Source organism: Bubalus kerabau, chromosome 6 (assembly GCF_029407905.1).
Source record: "Bubalus kerabau isolate K-KA32 ecotype Philippines breed swamp buffalo chromosome 6, PCC_UOA_SB_1v2, whole genome shotgun sequence".
In the NCBI taxonomy this organism is placed as follows: Eukaryota; Metazoa; Chordata; class Mammalia; order Artiodactyla; family Bovidae; genus Bubalus; species Bubalus kerabau.
Genome location: NC_073629.1, coordinates 57,364,947 through 57,387,747, shown reverse-complemented (window position 1 = coordinate 57,387,747; position 22,801 = coordinate 57,364,947). Strand labels below are relative to the sequence as shown.

Below are 22,801 nucleotides of genomic sequence, written 5' to 3'. Positions count from 1 at the left end.
GATACCAGGCAAGGATCTTGTTCTTTGTTTCCAGGTGGGTGGAAGCCTAGGGGCCTTTCACTGCCCCACTTTCCCATCCTATTCTCTGTAAGAGCTTGCGATGACCAGGCACCCATTCCTCCGTCTCCCAGCCTGTAGCTCTACCCTCCTTCGGGAGGTGAGTTCAGCCCTTTGTCTCTCTCGTGATTCTCTGGGGCTCCACTCTAACTCCGGCCCTTCCTTCTTTCCTTCCCCACACTTTCTCGCATCTGGAGTTTGGGTTTATTTTTCTTCCTGCCTAACTACTTCTAATATACTAAGTCAATAAACAGATTCTCTGTGGTTACATATGGCAAACAGCTGAAATTTACAGTTGAGGGTAAAATTTCCTCATTTAGGGGGGAAAAATCATTTCACAGATTTAAAAAGTGGTCATTCTGATCTCCAGAGCAAATAAAAGTGTTTTATAACCTTCCACAAAAGCTTATGCCTTGATTAAATTTTTATTATGAATTACTAATTAGAACAAGGAAACACACAGTCCAAAACTTTTGCTTAAATTTGCTCCAGATTGAGATACAAACCAAAGGTGGCAAGAAACCCTGAAGGGGAGGTTTAATGATGAGCGACTCACATAAACTATCCGAGCACTTTCATCTGCCAAAGGCTGCAAACCAGTCAGTAAACCAGCCCACGTGGCCAGGCCCAAACAGAGGCCAGTAATGGACCCAGAATCTTCAGCTGTCCTCCTGGATTCTGTGTTTGGGTTTCATGGGGGTGTTGGGACTTTGGACACATACGCTATTCACTTCATGAATGCTGTGATTAGAGTGGTGGGGGTGGTAGGAAGCAGAGTAGAAAGGCAGCCTGGTGTCTCAGAGTTTGAGTCAGAGGTCAGGGGAAGCGGTCATCATGCTCACGGTTGAGTGATGGACTCAAGAGGGCCACCCAATACAGCTGTACAGGTGGCCTGGAGACAGGGGCCAGTCAGTTCAGTTCAGTTGCTCAGTCGTGTCCGACTCTTTGCAACCCCATGAATCGCAGCATGCCAGGCCTCCCTGTCCATCACCAACTCCTGGAGTTCACTCAGACTCATGTCCATCGAGTCAGTGATACTATCCAGCCATCTCATCCTCTGTCGTCCCCTTCTCCTCCTGCCCCCAATCCCTCCCAGCATCAGAGTCTTTTCCAATGACAGGGTCCAGGGAAACAGCAATTCAGCTCATGTTCTCCTTGCCAAGCTTTGCCCCTTGCTGTAGGGCTGTGTCCACTCAGAAGAAGAGGCATCTTTTTCTGATTTGAACAAGGGCGTCATACACTGGTCAAGCCTTGCTTGGAGGCAGATAGTATAATATGGGGTGGATAGGAGGGGTGGGCCTGCCTTCTTCCAGAAGAGGCATATTTTTCTTAGAATACAGAGGGGTGGTTTGGGCATAAGGTGACCTCAGATTTAACCAATAGATGCTAGGGATGCAAACATGAACCAGTGTCTGTCTTCAAGGAGCTCACAGTACCTCAGGGAAGAGAAAAACAAGCAGAGTATTACAACACAGTGGTGACAAATGAGGTCCTGGAGGTCTATGCACATGACTACCCAACCAGATGGAATTGGACAGGAGAGGATCAGGGAAGCGCTCTTGAGGACGATGTCTCAACGAGTCTTAAAAAGTGGAAGAGGGTTGAGAATGAGGCCGTGAAGAGTGGAAAGGTATTGCAGATAAAGACAATGCATCATGGAAGCAACGGAGGGTGGAGAGAGGTCTTCCTGACCAGAAGGAAGGGATGCTCTCAGAGAAGACATGGCGATGTTGGGAGGCTCCCCACCGTGTGTAGTTGTGCTTCAAGCCATTGTCAGATATGAGAATTTTCTCAAAGAAGAGGTGAGACCCATTCCCTTTCCCCACTGGCCAAGGTTGGAAGGCTTGGGCAAACTGCCAAGTCCCTGTGTGCTTGGCACTAGATGTGCCCCAAGGCTAGTTTCTTCCCCTTCACCATTTCCTCCTGTGCATTCATTTCCAATATGAAAACAGGGGTAAAAGACATAAGGGTGTTGCCAGTGGTAAAGAATCTGCCTGCCAATGAAGCAGATACAAGAGAGGCAGGTTCGATTCCTGGGTTGGGAAGATCCCCTGGAGTAGGAAATGGCAACCCACTCCAGCATTCTTGCCTGGAGAATTCCATGGACAGAGAAGCCTGGTGGGCTACAGTCCATAGGGCAGCACAAAGGTCAGACACGACTAAGCACGCATGTTATGATACCTGGTACATGCACACAGGTGTTTTTACTCAAAGAGGAGCTAATAAAAATGTGAAACAGAGGGTAATGACTTGGCTTTTTGGCGATGGGCAGCCCCCGGGGATTCTGTGTCCCCACCTCTGAGCTGGCTTCTGAGAGCATGTTGAGGTTGCAGCAAGCAGCTGGCCTCCTTGGATTAACCACTCGGGAGGAAGAGAGGAAAGGACAGCTCTTCAGTAGCCCAGGAAGAAAAGTGTTATCTGCCTGTCTTTAGGGGTTCACCATCTCTCTGTGTGGATTTCTAGGCTTCCAGTCCTGCATAGAGAAGAGTCTGCACGGAGCCCATGTGGCATGAGTTTGTCTCTTGTTTATCCTGAATTCAGCACTCGTGGAACGTGGCACGTTGACAGCACGCTTCCCAGCATGACATCACATAAATAAGTTTGAAGATACTGCTTAATAAGAACTCTGTAAAGATAAGAGAAATGGTAGAAAGAATTGAAGGATGTTGCTTCTTCCCTAATATCTGCCATGAATCACTGCTCACAGGGAAGACAGAGAATAGAGGCACTGGGGCACCAGGCCCCAGAGGGCAGGAGGGCATGGCTTTAGTGTGACGCTGGGCTGAGAAGGAGGTGGAGGGCTGTGAGGTGGCCTGAAGAGTGGGGTGGCACAGTTAGCCTTTCCTGGCGTCTAGTTTTGTGATCCTCTGTACTGAGTAAATCCATCAGTGTTGCATCCACTCATTAACTAGCACCTAATAAACGCTTATGGTGAGAGCAGCACAGTGGGGGCGCGCTGAGAGAAGACCATTCTGTCACTACAAAGGAATGACCTCAACCCTCTGGGATTCCTCTTTCCAGAAAAAGGCAGTTCACTCCTCCCTTAGTATCCTGGGGGACTGGTTCCAAGACTCCTGAGGATACCAAATATGTGACTATCCAAATCCTGGGATGCTCAAGTCTCTCATATAAAATGGAGTGGTATTTGCAAATAACCTATACACATCTTCCTGTAGAATTTAAATCATCTCTAGATTACTTATGATACCTGGTACAACATAAATGCTATGTAAATACTTGCGACAAATTCAGGTTTTGTTTTTCCAAACTTTTTGAAATTTTTTTCCCAAATGCTTTTGATCCACGGTCGGTTGAATTCATGGATGCAGAAGACTGACAGCTCTTTCCCCCTGTCCCCTCCTACAAGCACAGGGAAAATCAGTTCAGTTCAATCACTCAGTCGTGTCCGACTCTTGGCGACCCCATGGACTGCAGCACGCCAGGCTTCCCTGTAAATCATCAACTCCCGGAGCTTGCTCAAACTCATATCCATCAAGTCTGTGATGCCATCCAGCCATCTCATCCTCTGTTGTCCGCTTCTCATCCTGCCGTCAATCTTTCCCAGCATCAGGGTCTTTTCCAATGAGTCAGTTCTTCTCATCAGGTGGCCAAAGTATTGGAGTTACAGCTTCAGCATCAGTCCTTCCAATGAATATTCAGGACTGGTTTCCTTTAGAATTGACTGCTTTGATTTCCTTACAGTCCAAGGGTCTCTCAAGAGTCTTATCCAACACCACAGTTCAAAAGCATCAATTCTTCGGCACAGGAAAAATAAGGCGCACGATTAGGGAGAAAAGACTCTTGAGAAAACAGTGCTTTTTTCTTTTCTTATAAAAGTTCTTTCCTGGAATGTAGCTCAATTACAGGTCCCCAAGAAGGCAATGGCACCCCACTCCAGTACTCTTGCCTGGAAAATCCCATGGACGGAGGAGCCTGGAAGGCTGTAGTCCATGGGGTCACTGAGGGTCGGACGTGACTGAGCGACTTCCCTTTCACTTTTCACGTTCATGCATTGGAGAAGGAAATGGCAACCCACTCTAGTGTTCTTGCCTGGAGAATCAAAGGGACAGGGGAGCCTGGTGGGCTGCCGTCTATGGGGTCGCACAGAGTCGGACACAACTGAAGTGACTTAGCAACAAGGGTTTCTCAGGTGGCTCCGTGGTAAAGAATCTGCCTGCCAATGCAGGAGATGCAGGTTCGATTCCTGGGGGAAGAAGATCCCCTGGAGAAGGAAAGGGCAACCCACTCCAGTATTCTTGCCTGGAAAATTCCATGGACAGAGGAGCCTGGTGGGCTACATTCCATGGGGTTGCATAGAGTTGAACATGACTGAGCAACTGAGCGGTGAGCATGCGATGCACACACAGATGCAGATGGGTCCCCAAAAGGTCCCTGTAGGATTTTTTTTGGTAAGAGATGGTGTCAGGTTGGGGCTTTAGGGCAGGTGATAAAGACTTTTGGTGGCTGCCCTGCTGAGCCCATTGCTTCCCTAATGGGAGCCTCTTCTTCAGGGCTGGGTGTGAGGGAGTTGGTTCTGAGGGTGGGGCTGTCTCAGCACCTGATCCCCAGTGATCTTGTTTGAGGAAGACTCTGGCCAAGCCCCAGCAGGACATTGCAGAAGCTGAGGAGTCTGCTGGTGGGAAGGTAGAAGAGTGGAAGGGGGGAATGGGCAGTGGATGTCTCACTTCTTAAAGACAGATGGAAAATAAAAGGCGTGTCTGCAGCCCATGGAAAGTGCTTGATGGTCCTCTCTGCAGGGCTTCTTTGTGAGGTGATGCTCTCCCAGAGCCAGTCGGAAGGAGTCTGAGGATGGAGGGATGTGACCAGGGAATGAGAGAGGAATGTCAGGAAATGAGTCGAGGCTGGGAAGGGAACTGAGGAAGACTGTAAGTGAGGGACATGGTACTTCAGTGAAGACTGTGACCTCTGAAACCCTAAAGGGTACCGGCTGGTTTGATTCTGGCCCATGAAGTGGCTCAGTAGGGTCTTAGAAATTATTTAGCTTTAAGCCCTCAGTTCATAGTTGAGGAAACAGATCCAGAGTAGTCTGAACTTGCCGTTGGTCACATGGTAAGTCTGTGGCCCCGTAGGGCCCAAGATCTAAGCTGCAGTTCCTGGTCTTATCTTTGCTGGGGACATTTGAAGTTCCTTTAGCTTGCCCCTCTGAGGTAGGGGAAAAGCCCATGAAGAAAACTTTGACCTCAGAATCAGATGATCTTGGGTTGGGGTTCCTACTTCACCAACATGTTTCCCTAGCCTTTTCAGACAAGGACAGAGCTCCAGCCCCTGGCTTTCAGGCTGGTGACCAGCCAAAGGTCAGTGGGAAGAGGGGGTTCAAAGCTGATTTGGACCCTTTGGTGTGTCTTTTCAAGGTGGCAGTTACTGGGCAACATAACTCTTGGGGATGAGATAAACTATCTCAGATAGGAAGGGTTTATCTGTGAGGTTATTGCAAATATGCCTGACTCCTTAATCTAGTTCTGTCCAGATCTGAACTGGTAGCCAGATAAACTGTTTGCTGTCTGATTTCATGTATTTATCAAGTCTAAACAGTGATCAGAGGCAATTACCCTCCCCCAGAGGCCAGGGGCTCAAGAGCTAAGCAGTGCCCTGCAGACCTGGTTTCTGCTACAGACCCATAAGCTGTCACTCCAGCCCCTGCAGATTTTCTCTGCTTTCCCCACAATCCTAAATTTCAAAGGAGGTTTGATGTTCTAACGAATCTGTTTTGGTGTTCTCTTGCCCATTACTGAAAATAAAATCCCATGGTTTTTATAGGTGGATGAATCCTTTTTAAAGCCCCTTTTGTTACCACCATGGGGTTTGTGAGCACTAAAAGTGGGTTTTAAGGGACTAGAGAGACCTTAGATCAGAATTTGCTGATTGTGGAAGGGACTAACTGACTAGGCACAGCCCCTTCATTCTGTAGATGGGAAGCCAAAGCACAGAGGGATTCAATGCTTTAAGTAAAAGGAATGTGCTCTTTACAGTTGGGTAGACCTGAGCCTGAAGCTTAGGTTTGACACTGACCTGCTCTTTCACCTTGGGTAACCTGGAGCCCCTAACTGCCTCATCTATCATGTGGAGGTAACAATTCAGACCTCATAGCATTGTTGTGAGAAGTAAAACTGGTTGCTCCCTGGTCAAGGTCATGCAGATAATTGCAGGCAGAGCCAATATGAGGACCCCAGCATCCTGGCTCCCAGACCTGTCTTCTTTCCATTACACTGCAGGATTCTACGGAGAAGGCAATGGCACCCCACTCCAGTACTCTTGCCTGGAAAATCCCATGGACAGAGGAGCCTGGTAGGCTGCAGTCCATGGGGTCACTGAGGGTCGGACATGACTGAGCGACTTCCCTTTCACTTTTCACGTTCATGCATTGGAGAAGGAAATGGCAAGCCACTCCAGTGTTCTTGCCTGGAGAATCCCAGGGACGGGGAGCCTGGTGGGCTTCCGTCTATGGGGTAGCACAGAGTCGGAGACGACTGTAGTGACTTAGCAGCAGGATTCTTTCTGGAGGTCTTCGATTGGCCATAAAATCATAAGTAATAGTTCATCTTTGTCCCACCCAATTCAGTGTTTCTCAGAGGTAGCGCCTCTAGATGGTCTTAAGCTCAGTTCTTCCCTGGACTCTATATAATGACAGCATCTATATTTTTTTTCACAATGAATTAATAATTGACTTGCCATTGTATTTAGAGAAAACCAGACATCACCTCATGGATGTCTCATGGAGAGGGAGCATCGTTTATTCCACTTATTCTGAAAATTTTTCTACTTAGTTTTGGAGGCAGCAGGAACAGGGATCTTGGGAAACTTTCTGCTCAGCCAGAGGATATTACTGGTCCACAGGATGACCGGTCTAGTCCAAAGTCAGGGCCTAAGGGTGAAATCCCAGAACTGGAGTCAGCCTGTCCTGCAGCCCTCGCCAGGCGTTGTCTCCGCCTCAGACACTAGGTGGCGCCAAAGACACATCCTCGCGGCGCGAGGCGCGGTCGCAGCCTGGGAGGACTCGCCTTGGCGCCGCGGAATTCTCCGGGTTTCCACGCAGGGTCAGGGTTCCTTCCGGCTGGCCACCTCTCGCCACAGTGTCCTCCCATCAAAAGGACGGCTACTTTCTGGGGAAAGGCCTAGGTTGTGCTGCCGGGCGATGGGAGTCATGCCCCATTTGGTGTTAGGATCCTCCAGTTCAACATTATAAACACCAAAGGGCTAAGCTTGTTTGCTCCTCATCCGTCGTCCCAACCCCACTTCCCCCACCCCCGCCCCTCCTGTGTTATTAACGGTTCATTTGCTTTGAGTGGCATCGTTACGAAGGTTTGGGGGTGCTAAATATACCTCCCCATCTTTCTATTTTTAAAAGGCTGCAGACGTGACACAAATTATGCTCGCATGACGCGCGCCTCCGAGTTGGCCTAGAGAGGTTGCCGTGGGGACTGTGGAGCAGGAGGGAGTCTGCCTGGCGAGGATGTCACGTTGCTCTTCAGCCAGGTGCGTTCTGTACCCCAGTCTCCTCCGGCCCTGCCGGCGCGAGCGCCCCCTGGAGGCTGGCGGGGGAGTCGGGCACGGGCGCGGCCTCCACTTTTCTGTTCCCTTTCTGGGGATGCTGCAGAGATTCCCAGTGGCCTCTCAAATCGCGATCAAGTTTCCCCACTTTAAACGCAACTGCAGTCCTTTCACGTCCCGGTCTGCATCGTCCTTTCCACCTCTCCCGTTTCCTCTGCCCCATCCAGACAAATGGCTTCCCGGCCCCACCGGGTTCCCTGCTGGTCCCAGCTCCCCCTCGCGCCTCCAGGTCTCGGCTCCTCCTCCAAAGACCCCCTCGCGGGTCTTGACCCCTTGTGCACTGATCCAGGCGGGATCCGGGGCCCTTCCCCACACCATGGCGTCCCTCCATTCCAGAGGATCAGGAATTAAGCCACATTTGGTCCCTTTCCTTTCTACTCAAGGCAGAAAGCACACTTCAGGTATCTTTTTCTTGTGTACTAGGTAGTGATTTGAGAATAAGGGTAGTTACATTTCTTTTTTCTTTCTTTTTTTCTGCCCCAGAAGTTGCCTCTTTAACTAGTAAATACAGTGCCCTAGGAGGAGTGCAGGCCTGGAAAGCTGATGGCAATTTCAACTACATTAAGCTTCAGCTGTGAGGCCAAATGGACGCTAGACAGAGCGTGAAGAGTTGGCAGAAGAAAAAGGGAAAGAGAGGACCAGGAAGGGTTACAGGAGCAAAGGCCCCGTGTTTACAGGTCTTAGGATGTCGAAATCCTGCCGCTGGCTCTGAGACCCTTGGCGTCGTGGGTAAATTGCTTTATTTCTTGATCCTTGGTTTCCTGGCCTGTAAAATGGGAATACTACTGCCTACCTCATAGAGCAGTGGTGAAGATTATAAACTAATATGTAGGCAAAGTGCCCTCTGGGCAGATAAAGATGGCTGAAATATGATAGCTGTTAGCATGATGAAATTGAAGCCATTGCTTTAATTTCTAACCAAACTGACTTTACAGACATCCAGAAGTATCTGCGTTTCTCCTCTTGTTTGGCATAAGGAATAACTTTCCCTGAATTTTGAGTGTATTCCTTTGTTTTATGGGCTATGAAGTCCTCTCCTTGCTAGAAAGGAAGGGAGGGTAACTAGCTCCCCACCCTCCAAGACTCTTGAAGAGGAATTCCTGATGTAGCCATGCCACTGGGAATAAATGATGTAACTTGGGGGCATGTCAGTTTACTCAAGTGTACCATGGGGATTTCACATAGGCCTCTCCCTTCCAGAAAATATTTTGGGACACCAAATATTGGTGTACCATTTAATGGGAATGTTCCTGTGTGTGGCAGCAAGTCCATGTCTTGCTGCTGCTGCTGCTGCTAAGTCGCTTCAGTCGTGTCCGACTCTGTGCAACCCCATAGACGGCAGCCCACCAGGCTCCCCCGTCCCTGGGATTCTCCAGGCAAGAACACTGGAGTGGGTTGCCATTTCCTTCTCCAATGCAGAAAAGTGAAAAGTGAAAGTGAAGTCGCTCAGTCGTGTCCAACTCTTAGCGATCCCATGGACTGCAGCCCACCAGGCTCCTCCATCCATGGGATTTTCCAGACAAGAGTACTGGAGTGGGGTGCCATTGCCTTCTCCAAGTCCATGTCTTAGCTTCTGGTGAAAGTTGGGGTTTGTAAACTGAGCTCATTTATGAATAAATAATACAAACATGATTGATGCAGCTAGCTGTCCTCTAGTGCTCGTGACTCGGTTTATTCATGCTCTGCAATAGATGGCTCCTTTGCTCACCAGCAGCCTTAAACAGTGTTTCATTAAAACTGGCTTCACGATTATTAAAAGACAGCCCAATCAAAAGCTATACATTCCTCCTGTATGTCTGTATACATGGAGCCGTATATATGACATTCATTTCTAAGTGTGTGTATGCACATGCATGTGTGTATGTGTATGTATGTATTTGTGTGGGTATATACTTAGTAATTTAATTAAATTGCATAAATTCTTGGGGAAAATACCCAGGAACTGGCTCCCTTTCTGTTGCTAGATCAGAGTAGGGGGCACTTCCTGAGGGCGTGACGTCGGTGGCTTCTCACTCACTCCACAGTAGACTCCACAGAGCCCTGTCCCAGTGTTGAGAGTCACAGTCTTGGGACAGGCAAATTTTAATTCGCTCTGCTCTCAGGACGTCCCTTTTCTTCTCAGCAGTATTGAGGTGCTTGGGCTGGGAAGTGTGTGTGTGTGTGAGGAGGGGGAAGTGTCCTTGCAAAAAGAGACATGGCCTCTGGGCTTTCGTTTCTGGGGCTGGCTGTCTAGCTTTCCTAATGAGCAAATATGTTCTCTTTAAGGAAACAAACAAACAAAGCAAAAACATCTATTCATCTGGATTTTATTCGTTTGTTTTAAATACAAACAAAAGGAGAGAGGAGACATGGTTATTTCTGCAGCAACTATTTCAAATGCAAGTTATTCCATCGCTCCAGGTGTTCCGATGGTGTTTGTCACCGTAGGACCCATGGGGCTAGTTCCGACCATTATACGGTAAGGCTTTCTTTCTTTCCAAAATTCCCAGCGTTCCTTTAAGGCCCATTTAGCTGTGGGTTTTGTTTATTCTCCCAGCAATCAGCATTTAAAATAAGATAAACAAGCATTTTTCCTGGTCTGTGAATCCCCACCGGCCAGCCTCCACCTGCACACCTGAAGTCAATGGGTCCAATTGAATTTCTTGGTAACCCATATCCCCTTCAGAGACCAGCTCCCTCCGTATACCAAGCTGGAAATAGAGAGCTTAAGCAGGGCAAATGTAATTTTAAGAATTGCTAATGATGCTAGGAATCTGCAGTGCAATTAGCATCATTGAATTTGCCGCTCCTCCGAAGGCACAGAACTCCTTGCCATCCTGCAGTGGCAGCAGCGGCAAGCGCCTCCTTGCATGCCTGGGCGGCCGGGGGTGCTGGCAGCCGCTTTGCACCCAAGTAGGAGCATTTGGTTAGGCTTCCTCTCTTTCTCTCTCTCTCAGCTACTGACTCCTTTGTCTCTTTTCTGACTTGCAGAGGGATGGATATGTGCATTCGTTATATTCTTAGCACTCAGTCCCCCAGTGCGTGCGTGTGTTCATGCTAAGTCACTTCAGTCATGTCCAGCCCTTTGCGACCCCATGGACTGTAGCCTGCCAGGCTCCTCTGTCCATGGGATTCTCCAGGCAAGAATACTGGAATGGGTTGCCATGCCTTCTGCCAGGGGATCTTTCTGACCCAGTGATCAAACCCACATCTCTTATGTTTCCTGCATTGGCAGGTGAGTTCTTTATCACTAGTGCCATCTGGGAAGCCCTCAATCCCCCAGTGGAGTCACTCTATTTTCAGGGTAACTGGGGTCCCTGCTTTATGAATTCACTTTGCTTCCTTGGATTTCAGTGCTCCAGTTCAACCAGTGTTCCCCCTGTCCTGGAAACCCCAGTAATTCTGAAGCTGTTAATTGGCACATCACATCTTAGCAGTTGGGGCACCCTCTGACCCCACATAACCACTGTAAGATATACTCTTGATTTCTCTTTCCTTCTCTAACTTCCCTTTCTTTGCTGCTTTCTAAGGTTCAGAGGTAGTAGGAAGAGTTAAACGTAGCAATAGGAAGGGAGCCAGGGGAAGAGAGGGAGTAAGAAAGCAAAAAAAAAAAGAGAAAATGAATGATTGGATTCAAAATATTTTCATAAGGAAATTATTTTTGCTCTCAGGAAAAATAGCGTGGATCAGGCATGGAAACCGTGTTAGCTGGCTAAGAGGTTGCTGAATGCAGAATTTGATCTTGGTGGGTCTGTTCAGTTTAGCAAAGGTTTTGGCTCTGGGGATCCTCTTTCAGATATGGAGGCCCAAATCAGAAGCACATAGAGGGGAGCTGTTCTTCCCAGATTCCAGATGTGTCTGTGAGACAACACATTCTGGGGCAAATTGATTTCACCCTGGGGAAACTGGAGATTTTTCAAAGTTATGTCTGCAGAGCCGGCTAATGCAATTCCCCATTAGTGCATTAAAGTGTGCCCTTATTAATTCAAACATAAAGGCAACAAAATAAGCTGTTAAATTTAAAATATAATACATATATAATGAGGAGAATGTGTGAAAGCCTTATTCAAATGAAAATACAGGAGTGTTTGAACTACTGAGGTATCTTTTGTATTGAATTATGAGCATATGTAATAGATTTAATTATTAATTTCCCCATTGTTCTATGCACACAGACAGGGTTCAAGGCACAGTCATTCTCTGGCTTTCATAGATCTAATTTGTATAATTATTGCCTGAATAAAGAATTGCTCTAATTCCTAGCTCTCTTTCTTTCTTCCCTCTTTCTAAATAGTATTTCAATGCCGCATTCCAAAAGGGGAACACCTGCCACTTCTTCAAAGTCAGCTGATCATTTGGAATGATGGACGGCACGGCTGCCGATGACGTTCCCCTTTCAAGTCTCTTTGTCTAAGTGAATTATCGTGCATCCTTTTAATTTTATTGAACAAATTACATTTGTCAAGGTCTATCTTTGTAAATAAATGATAACTAGAGACACATGGATGCGTATTTCTGCTGTTCAAGGGCTCTTGTTCCATTTCTGGAAGCCAGATGAACATGGAACAAAGGAGAAACTTTCCTCTAAAAGCAATTATCTTTCTGCATTCCCATCAGTATAATTATATTGCAGGGAATTTTAAGAAGCTGTAGAAGTAGAATTGAATGCTTAAAACTGTGTTTGCTGAATTGCTATGCAAAAGTTGAGCAGGCTGTATTACATCACACGAAATAGTCTAACTCTCTTCTGGCCACATTTCTCCAAGTTTAGAGTGGGCCAGAGGCTGGGGACAGTGTGGAGAGGGGGTGTCAGGGAGGTAGGTCAGATTTAGGGGTTCATGTGTTTCTTGAAAGGAATGTTTAATGACATTTATAAACACTGAGGGCTGTAAGCAAGCAGACTGGAGATATACACAATGAAAGTACCCATTTCTGGTCTATTTGGAAAGCTTCTGATTTGCCATTTTCCCTCTACCTGGAGCAGAAACATAGAAACTTATTAACTAACCCATTAATGGTGGTGAAATAAGAAGGGGATTCTTCATGAAATCATGGGAGAAGCACATACATTGCCCCCCAAAGCCAGTGAGCAGCTGGTTTAGAGAGATATTGAATGTGGTTTGTGTGGCTACTGTGTCAATACTGCATGTCAACAAGGATCATTTCTTCATCACTGTCTCCCCCAGACTTTAGTGAAGTAAACTGTGTTGTCTCATCATTGATAGCTATCCATCAGGCTCATCTCTCCCCTTCCCAGTTTTTACCAAACTACCTGATGGCCATTTGGGGTTAGGGGGGAACACCCGTGTGAAATGAAGATGGAGCATGCCAGAACCATGGGTTGGCTTAGGACTGGGCTGGCAGGCTTTAAGTTACTAGACAACTGAATGGATAACATTTTAGAGATCCTGAAAAAAGAAACCCAGAGGCAGAGATGACCTTATATTTTCAAAGAGAGATGGATGGGTACTGTAATGACCTATATGGGAAAATAATTTATATAAAAAAGAATGCATATATGTATATGTATAATTGATTCACTTTGCTGTACATCTGAAACCAATACAACATTGTAAACAATTATACTCCAATAAAAAATTAAAAAACAAAATAAAAACCGGTGGGTAAAACGGTGGGTTAAAAGCCAGGAAATAATATTTCTCATTCACAGGAGATTATGGAGCTGTGGAAGGATCATGGGCCTGGTGGTTGGGTTTATGAGCAGGTGTTCATTGGAAGGACTGATGCTAAAGCTGAAACTCCAATACTTTGGCCACCTCATGCAAAGAGTTGACTCATTGGAAAAGACCCTGATGCTGGGAGGGACTGGGGGCAGAAGAGAAGGGGATGACAGAGGATGAGATGGCTGGATGGCATCACCGACTCGATGGATATGAGTTTGAGTAAACTCTGGGAGTTGGTGATGGACAGGGAGGCTTGGTGTGCTGCAATTCATGGGGTCGCAAAGAGTCAGACACGACTGAGCGATTGAACTGACTGACAGCCTCCTGCAACTACTGGAGGGGTCTGGGCCAGATGATCCAATAACCTATGTCGAGATTCTTGGTCCAAGACTATGAACCCCATTGTATGGGGCATGGATCTCCATGCGAAAGTGGTGGAGGGAAGATCCAAGTACTGGGCCTGAGTAACTAGAGCTTTATGAATATGCTGAAAAGTAAAAATGATTTATTTGCTTAACAAATGAGTCAAGTGTTTTCTATCTCCAATTTCTGTGTCTGAGGTTTGGTTTGGCGAGAGCTGAAATCCAAGGGATCACTGAAAGTAACATGGTCAGAAAGTGGTAGGTCTATAAAATAGGCTGAAAATGGTACCTTGGACATCTTTGTGATGGAAAAGACTCCTCTCTCAGGAGAAGACATAAGACTGACTGACATATGACTTGTGTCATTCAGAGCATGTCACCAAGCAGGCGGTAAAGGGGATGGGCAGAGAGAGGCAGCGTGTCTGAGTTAGTAATGAATTCAGTTGCCCCCCAAAGTGCCTGGTGCTGGAATAGAATGTTACCTAAGACATAGTCCCTGTTTTCGGAACCAGGTTGCATAAGTCTGTTGGGGAGAGGTCAGGTAGGAACATCAGTGATTATCGGACAAAGATAAAGGCCATGACAAGGTTCTGGTCGGGGAGTGGTTTGCTATGTGAGCACAGTAGAGGAGCATCAACTCAGCCTGGGAGGGCTGGAGGTGGTCAGCAAAAGTCATGGAAAAAAGTGAAGCTTGAGTAGACATAGAAAAAAGTGGGGGGAAGGGGAGTGCTAATGGAGGGAAGGATATGTGAGGACCAATGACAGAAAGCAGCCAGGCATGTTCAGGAAGCTGCTAATATTCCAAGATGACTAAGAAGGAGGGTGAGAGTGGGCGAGTGGAAGAGGATGTACCAGACAAAGAAGAGTATGGAGACCTTGCCAGGAGGCAGCATTTTATGCTGCACATTATAGGAAAGCATTGAAGGAGTCTCACAGCTAAGTGAGATGATCAAGCTTGGGAAGGCTCACATTGGGAGTCAGGACAAGTCACTGGGGTCCAGTGCGAAATGAGAAGTGAGACCTCCTATTCAAAGCCAAGAAAAAGTTGTGCTGCCAAAGGTACTAAGGTATAGAGCTTTCCCCCTTTACTTAGTAGTCTCTCAACGTGTCATGGTGTTTTTTAGAAATTTGCCATTTAATGTCACCTTCTGCAGGCACAGAGATGCTTGTGTGGGAAGTGCAGACCCCCCAGGAGCCTGGGGCCCTATCTCCAAAGACTTGGGACACTGGTGGCCCACTGGTGGCTGGGCGTCTCCCTGAGGAGCTGCCAGACCAATGTGCTGTGGCCACTAGGGGAGGGAAAGGGAAGCCGGCAGCTCCCCTTCCCAGCGACGGGTGCCCCCAACGGTATTGTGATGTGTACGTAGGGATTCACTAGGTCTCTGGGCCTGGGGTGGTCACAAGGCTTACCTGCGTTATTGTATCTGTAGCCCAGTCATATCCGACTCTTGGCAACCCCATGGACTGTAGCCTGCCAGGCTCCGCGGTCTGTGGAATTCTCCAGGCAAGAATACTGAAGTGGGTAGTCATTCCTTTCTCTGGGGATCTTCCCAACTCAGGGGTCGAACCTGCATCTCCTGCATTGCAAGCATATTCTTTCCTCTCTGAGCCACCAGGGAAGCCCTGCCTGGATTATGTCACCTGCCAAAGGCACCATGGCACTATCAGCCTAGGGTGGAGCTAGCTACCACCATGTCCATCCCTGGAAACCAAAAGGCACGCTGGCTCAACCCTGCCCCTCCTCACAACTATGCCCAGGACCCTGCTGGTGGTGGAGCTGGCAGTGGTCACTGGGAGGGCTTAGGGAGAAGGGAGGTGGGGCAGAGACTAGGGTGCTAGGTGAGTGAGTGGCTGAGAGGTGGCAGAAGGGCTGGCCCAGATGAGCCAGTGCCCTAAGCCCCCAATTATGGTCTGTCGCCCCATGGACTTCATTTCCAAAACACTAGTTTATTAAGAATTTCAAGATGGCAACCACAGAGCATCGAAGCTCAAATGTGGCCTCCTTCTGTGAAGCTGTAGTGCTCACTTACCCATGAAGCTTACTGGCAGCAAAGGGCTATAGAAGAGCCAGGCTCAAGGCAGGAAACCCATTAGGGAGGGACAGAGCTGTCTGGATGATGAGTCATGAGAACCACAGTGAAGGCAGTGGTGGTGGGAATGGAGAGGAAGTGGAGATGGGAAATATTAGGAGCATGGAGGTGGGCAAGTCAGTGGGATACAGGCTAACTTCCAGATTTCAAGTGTGGGCAATGGAACTTTATAAAATACATTCATACAATTTTTATCATTTAATCCCTAAAATAGTCCTGTGGAATATATATTTTCGTTACTTCCATTTTGTGGTGGGCAAATAGCTCAGAGAAATAAGGTAATTTACCCAAATGCCTCCAGTCAGAAGACTTGGGACTCAAGCCAAGGAATTTTATTTCCATTGCATATTCTATTCACTATAACATTAGGCCTCTCTGCTGGTCTAGATGACTCTGAACTGGCTTTTTGGTTCATTCGTTCATTCATTCATTGCTTCATTGAGCAAATACTTATTTTTATTAAAAGCCTTTATTGAATTTTGTTACAATATTACTTCTGTTTTTTATGTTTCTTGGTTTTGTTGTGTTTTTTTTGACTGTGAGATGTGTGGGATCTTAGTTACCTAACCAGGAATGAAACCTGTACCCCCTGCATTGGAAGACAAAGTCTTAACCACCAGACCATCAGGGATGTCTCCAGCACATACTCATTAAGTGACCGCAATGTGCCAGGTGCTCATCTGGGAGCTGGAGATGCACTGATAAGCAAGCCAGACAAGGCTTCTGCTCTCACGGAGCGCACATTCGAGCAGGCCCGGGTGCCAAATTTAATCAGAGATTCCCATGGGGCTTTGAAAGCTGGTAGAAGCCATTGTTTATTTTTCTCTTCTGTTTCTTGTCTGGGTTTATAATGAATTAGAGTTTGATTAGCTGCAACAGAGCAATCATGACAACAGGGTGGGGAATAATGTGTCCTTTCAACCACCCCTATCCAAAAGCTCTGTATAATCAGAAAAATCAAACCCTAGTGCCTGTCATCTCCACCTGGGTTGTCAGAGGTCTGTCCCATTCTGTACGTAAATACCTATGTTGTTTTGTTCTTTCAGTAAAAGAATATATTATCTGTTTCAAATAACAAAATAAATCTCAGGCTAGGAGATTGGATAATCCTGTTGAAGGATAAATTTCACGGTATTAAACTGTTGCTGAGCCAACAGCAACGGTTCTGAATACTGTTCAGATGACTCAACAGCATGGGTCAGGAAGGCACCTAACTGGCTGGTGACTCAGCCTGTGCCTATGCCTTGCACCGTAGAAGACCGCAGGAAGGCGTGTGGTGAACGGTGCTAGGATGAACCAGTTTTCTGTCTTGGTGCACGGCCCCTGAACTAGAATGGCTGCCAGATGGCACAGGCGCGGGGACGTGAGCATTCAGAGTGTGATGCAATTAAAGGAAGTTTGGAGACTGAAATCCTTTTAAGGGCCATGCCTTATCTGATAGGAAACAACATTATAAAAAGATTAATTACCGAGTAGCAGTCATGGAGAACCAAAATCATATTCTCGCAGGAGAATTTTCTGAGTCTTATGATGTCTCTGTGGCTTGTAAGAGACTCTAGGGGACACAAAAACCTGGGGTCTCAGTAGGTGCAAGCAGTCTGTCCACTCCACGATGTCTTGGCATGCTCCTTGGGTTCTGAGTTGATGGCCAAGAGGGGGTGGCAGGAATAAGTATAGGGATTGGTCTTAGAAGGCCTCACCGATTGTAGGTCTGGGGAGACGATGAATCAAACTAGGAGGCCTGCTGCAGACCTAGAGGCACGAAGGGGTCTGAAGACCATCCAGGAACTAGGGAGCCCTCTTTGGGGCATGCCATCAACCTTCTGGGTCCGACTGGTGGCCATCCTGTACAGGAGGCTTTTTTGTGTGCCTGCTGCGTGACATAGGCCTCTTCCTTCCCTGCTCTGTGGCATTGCTGTGTTTTCTCCTAGTCCCTCTCTGTAGGAACAGAAGCTTCCACTTAGCTAACACCTCAACATATGAAGTTTAAGTGCTTTTCAGAACATTTTATTATTGCCTGAGTGTTCGTGAAGCAGCTTACCTTAGACTCCAGCTGGCTTCAAGAGGTTTGTGCCTGCCTTGTATTCCAGAAGAATCATGCCATGGGCCCAGCACATTCCTCACGCACTTCCCCACCCTTCCCCTGCCTCTGTCTCTCTAAGGAGTGTGATGACACACCTGGGAAGTCCACAAGGGATCTTGATTTCAACCTTTGTACCACTGCATGGCCAATTTAAGGAGGGATATCATCCCTTTAAAATTTGTTTTTAAGTTGTATGTTACATGGATGGACTCTGTCCACCAGGGTCAGGCATTGAGCACATAACTAGGTGAATGAGGCTTTTCATGCTGCTTTGTTAAGTGAGAAACCTCAGGGACAATGTTCTGGGTCCTTCCCAAGATGCTTCCTAATGTCAAGTTCTTAATTTCCGTCAGCAGCCAGGCCTCTGTGTCTGCATTAGGGTTGCCGTCATGGTGTGATAATTTGGTCATCCCAAGGAAATTATATTCATTTATTAACATCTTGTTAAAACTATTTAAATAGGTATACCAGTGTTTAGTAGTAATACTATGTAAAAAAGTCATAAATCTTGAGCAAATTTGACCATTTATGATGTATCTTCAGAAACCCATATTAGTTTGCATAGATGTTTAAGGGGGCAGGTTGAGAATTAAACATCAAAAAGACTTGATATACAAATAATAATAAAACCATGACAGGTTCTGTTACCATTTTCTTTTTGTACCTAATATAGTACATGTCACATAAAAACTAACGTGTGTAATAAGCTAGGTAGGTAGATTAAACAAATACTAGAATAAAGAACTCTTCGATAACAAACCACAGGGCATAGTCATAATAAGTGAGATAAATTTCATTCATGAAGAGATTTTGATTTCAGCCCCTTGTAAGAGAACTGTGAGATAGGGGCAGCATCTAATCTTGAGGTGGGTAGATAGTGATGAGTGGTGAATCACGAACAATTTAAAAATCTATCTGTGGCTACATGTGATGCGCTTCAAGTCACCTTACTGCTTGGGACTGCAGGAGTGGTGGAAGCCCTATAGTGGTGAAATAGACTGAAAAACAGAAGATGCCAAGCTCTCACATTCCTTTCTCCAATCTCATTTCTGCTCTCCAGTTGCTCTGAGACCTAAGATTCCTTTCCCAAAGTTTTTTAGAGCTACAAAGTCTCTAAGGAGACTGAGTCCTGCCAGCCTCCTCACGCAGTGAGTGAAGCTGGCCTGCTGGAGGGGGTGCAGGTCCTGGGAGAGGCCTGGCTGCTGCCCTCACAGACATCCTGGTGACCTGTGATCCAGTGATGGTGAGGCCCAGGGACGGGGTGGCTGTTGTCTTGGCAGCCGGGCTTCTCTGAGGCCCCGGGGATTTGGAGTCACAGCAGCCAAGAAGAGAACAGCCACGCTAGGTGTCTAGAGGGTCGTTGGATGGCAGCGTGATGAGAAAACCCACATCAGAAGGAGCTGGCAAGGAGGGAAGAGTGGTCCCACCACCCTAGGACTTGAGGAGTGGTGCTCGGCCGAAGGTGTGTTTCCACCTGATTGGAGTGCAGGGTCTGTGGTGAGAGCTGGTGGGCCAGGCAATGTTTGCACTTTGCAAATCATTCTTCTGAAAGCCCTCCTGTCAGAGCCCTTTACCCTTAAGTGTGGCCTTGACTGTGTCCATCTAAACTATTCCGACCGTATGCTGATGGCACAGCACCGTGTTTATATTGAGGGCTGCCTTTCAGTCATCCCACAGACTCTCTGCACTTGCTGCAAAATGTTTTCCTACAAGCACAATGGCATGCATTATTATTAGTCTTTCTCCCTCAGGTCTTCTCTGTGTCATGTCCTGTAAAGTAATGATTATGATGGGGGTCACAGTGATGATGATGGTAGCAGCTAGTTTTACATAATGCTGACGACTTTTCAAACACTGACTCATTTAATCTTCATAAAACCCCTCTTATTACTTCCATTTTATAGATGATGAAATAGAGGCAAAGAAGTTTAGTGACATAAGGTCACATTCTGGTAAGTACTGGAGCTGGGATTCAAATCCATTCTCTGACTTTGATGTCTATTGTTCTTAAACACTTTGCAATAGTGCACTCCATCTGCTTCTTATATAGTACAAGAGCACACATTAAAACTCTTATTTAAAATGTCCAAAGGTTGTGGAAATTTGTGTCAGTCATAAAGTATTCCTATCCTTGCATGGATGCATTTAGACATTTATTGACCCCCTACCACCTGCCAGACCACCATGCTGGGGATAAGACTAAGACAGACATGAGGTTACAATCTTTCTGAAAAGTCAACAAATTAAACAAGAATCACAGTGATGTGTGATGAAGATTATACTTGATGAAGTATAAAATAGCAATAGCTAATATTTATTATTTTGTTATATATGGCTAGGCAATGTTCTCAGTTTTTAATGGATTCTCTCATTTAATCTTGACTGCAACCTATTTTATCCCCATTTTATAGATGAGAAAATGGAGGTGCAGCAAGGTTGTGTAACTTCTGAGTGACACAATTGTTTAACAGTGGAACCAAGACCACAGGAGAACATATCTGGAGGGAAACCCAGCCTGGGAATTAGAGAACCTGGTTCCAGTCAGCTGGTAAGCAGTGCTCGTTGAGATAACCCTAAATGGGGGGGGGCTGCATTCATTCATTCAGAAGCATTTATGAGGCATTGTCATAGGCGAAACATCAAGGGAGGGGGTGGTGGTTGATGTAGCAAGAGATGGTTAATGTAGTGTTTGCAGTTAAGAGGTGCAGTCCAGTAGCCAATGCTGTATTAAGCACTTAAGGATATAAAAGATAAGAATCGCTCCTTGGTCTCAAGTTGGTAGCATTCTAAGAGAGGAGTGGAGGCAGGTAAGTTGGCTTATACGATGGTGTGGAGTTTGGCCTTAAAAAGGAGAAAGCTGTACCTCTGGCCCAGATTTCAGTACACTTGAGCTACGTGACTATAAACAAGCTATAGTCTTCTAGAACATTAGAAACTAAGAGGTCAGAACCCTCATTTTACAGCTGAAAGCTGTTACAAGCTAGAGAAATGTTTGAAAACTGACAAATTCTCTGATTTCAGCCTGGAATACTGTATGAATCTTAACTTGCTAATGATTGTTCACTTTTTTAATACATAAATAACATACTTGGCAGGGGTTTTGGTGATCTGCTAGTATGGAAATGCAGTAAGTTGTTCTCCTTATTCACAGGTTCCAGAGGGGTTCCAGATTGCTCAGTTCAATTCAGTCACTCAGTCGTATCCAACTCTTTGCAACCGCATGGACTGCAGCACGCCAGGCTTCCCTGTCCATCACCAACTCCTGGAGCTTGCTCAAACTCATGTCCATCGAGTTGGTGATGCCATCCAACCATCTTTCCTCCCACCTTCAATCTTCCCCAGCATCAGGATCTTTTCCAATGAGTCAATTATCGCAAGAGGTGGTCAAAGCATTGGAGTTTCAGCTTCAGCACTAGTCCTTCCAATGAATATTCAGGACTGATTTCCTTTAGGATTGACTGGTTGGATCTCCTTGCAGTCCAAGAGACTCTCAAGAGTCTTCTCCAACACCACAGTTCAAAAGCATCAATTCTTCAGCGCTCAGCTTTCTTTATAGTCCAACTCTCAATCCATACATGACTATTGGTAAAACCATAGATTTGACTAGATGGACCTTTGTTGGCAAAGTAGTGTCTTTGCTTTTTAATATGCTGTCTAGATTGGTCATAACTTTTCTTCCAAGGGGTACTGCTACTGCTACTGCTAAGTCGCTTCAGTCGTGTCCGACTCTCTGCGACCCCATAGATGGCAGCCCACCAGGCTCCCCTGTCCCTGGGATTCTCCAGGCAAGAACACTGGAGTGGGTTGCCATTTCCTTCTCCAATGCATGAAAGTGAAAAGTTAAAGTGAAATCGCTCAGTCGTGTCCGACTCTTAGTGACCCCATGGACTGCAGCCTACCAGGGTCCTCCATCCATGGGATTTTCCAGGCAAGAGTACTGGAGTGGGGTGCCATTGCCTTCTCCATTCCAAGGAGTAAGTGTCTTTTAATTTCATGGCTGCAATCACCATCTGCAGTGATTTTAGAGCCCCCCAAAATAAAGTCTGTCACTGTTTCCATTGTTTCCCCATCTATTTGCCATGAAGTGATGGGACCAGACACCATGATCTTAGTTTTCTGAATGTTGAGTTTTAAGCCAACTTTTTCACTCTCCTCTTTCACTTTCATCAAGAGGCTCTTTAGTTCTTCTTCACTTTCTGCCATATGGGTGGTGTCATCTGCATATCTGAGGTTATTGATATTTCTCCTGGAAATCTTGATTCCAGCTTGTGCTTCATCCAGTCTAGCGTTTCTGATGATGTACTCTGCATGTAAGTTAAATAAGCAGGGTGACAATATACAGCCTTGATGTACTACTTTCCTGATTTGGAACCACTTTGTTGTTCCATGTCCAGTTCTAACTGTTGCTTCTTGACCTGCATACAGATTTCTCAAGAGGCAGGTCAGGTGGTCTAATATTCCCATCTCTTTAAGAATTTTCCACAGTTTGTTGTGATCCACACAGTCGAAGGCTTTCAATAAAGCAGAAATAGATATTTTCCTGGACTTCTCTTCCTTTTTTGATGATCCAATGAATGTTGGTGATTTGATCTCTGGTTTCTCTGCCTTTTTTAAATCCATTTTGAATATCTGGGAGTTCTTGGTTCACATACTGTTGAAGCCTGGCCTGGAGAATTTTGAGCATTACTTTGCTAGCTAGACTTTCATAGCATCGTCTTTTAGCACTTGAAATAGCTCAACTGGAATTCCATCACTTCCACTAGCTTTGTAGTGATGCTTCCTAAGGCCCTCTTGACTTCGCATTCTGCCGGGAGCCGGCATATTGCATACTGAGTGCATATTGTATATTGAGTGCAGCACTTTCCACAGCATCATCTTTCAGGATCTGGAATAGCTCAACTGGAATTCTATCACTGCCAGGAGCCAGCGTGAGGAGCTCCACCCATGACAAAGGTGCGATCGAGCCTCAGGAGTCCC

General features: G+C 46.4%; 1 protein-coding gene across 5 annotated transcripts in view; it reads left to right on the top strand.

Moving 5' to 3' along the window:
• HS2ST1 (heparan sulfate 2-O-sulfotransferase 1) overlaps nt 1-12,107 on the top strand; it is a 226,126-nt gene extending 214,019 nt beyond the window's left edge. For 3 of the 5 annotated variants that reach the window (XR_008715808.1, XM_055585271.1, XM_055585269.1), the window contains 3 exons: nt 7,424-7,551; nt 9,892-10,084; nt 11,900-12,107. The gene's annotated coding sequence lies outside the window, so the exon portion shown is untranslated. Of the gene's footprint in view, nt 1-7,423; nt 7,552-8,109; nt 8,356-9,891; nt 10,085-10,596; nt 10,841-10,959; nt 11,074-11,899 lie in introns of all 5 variants that reach the window. The other 2 variants (XM_055585272.1, XM_055585270.1) reach the window with 2 other exon arrangements.
• Nucleotides 12,108-22,801: the final 10,694 nt, after the last annotated feature.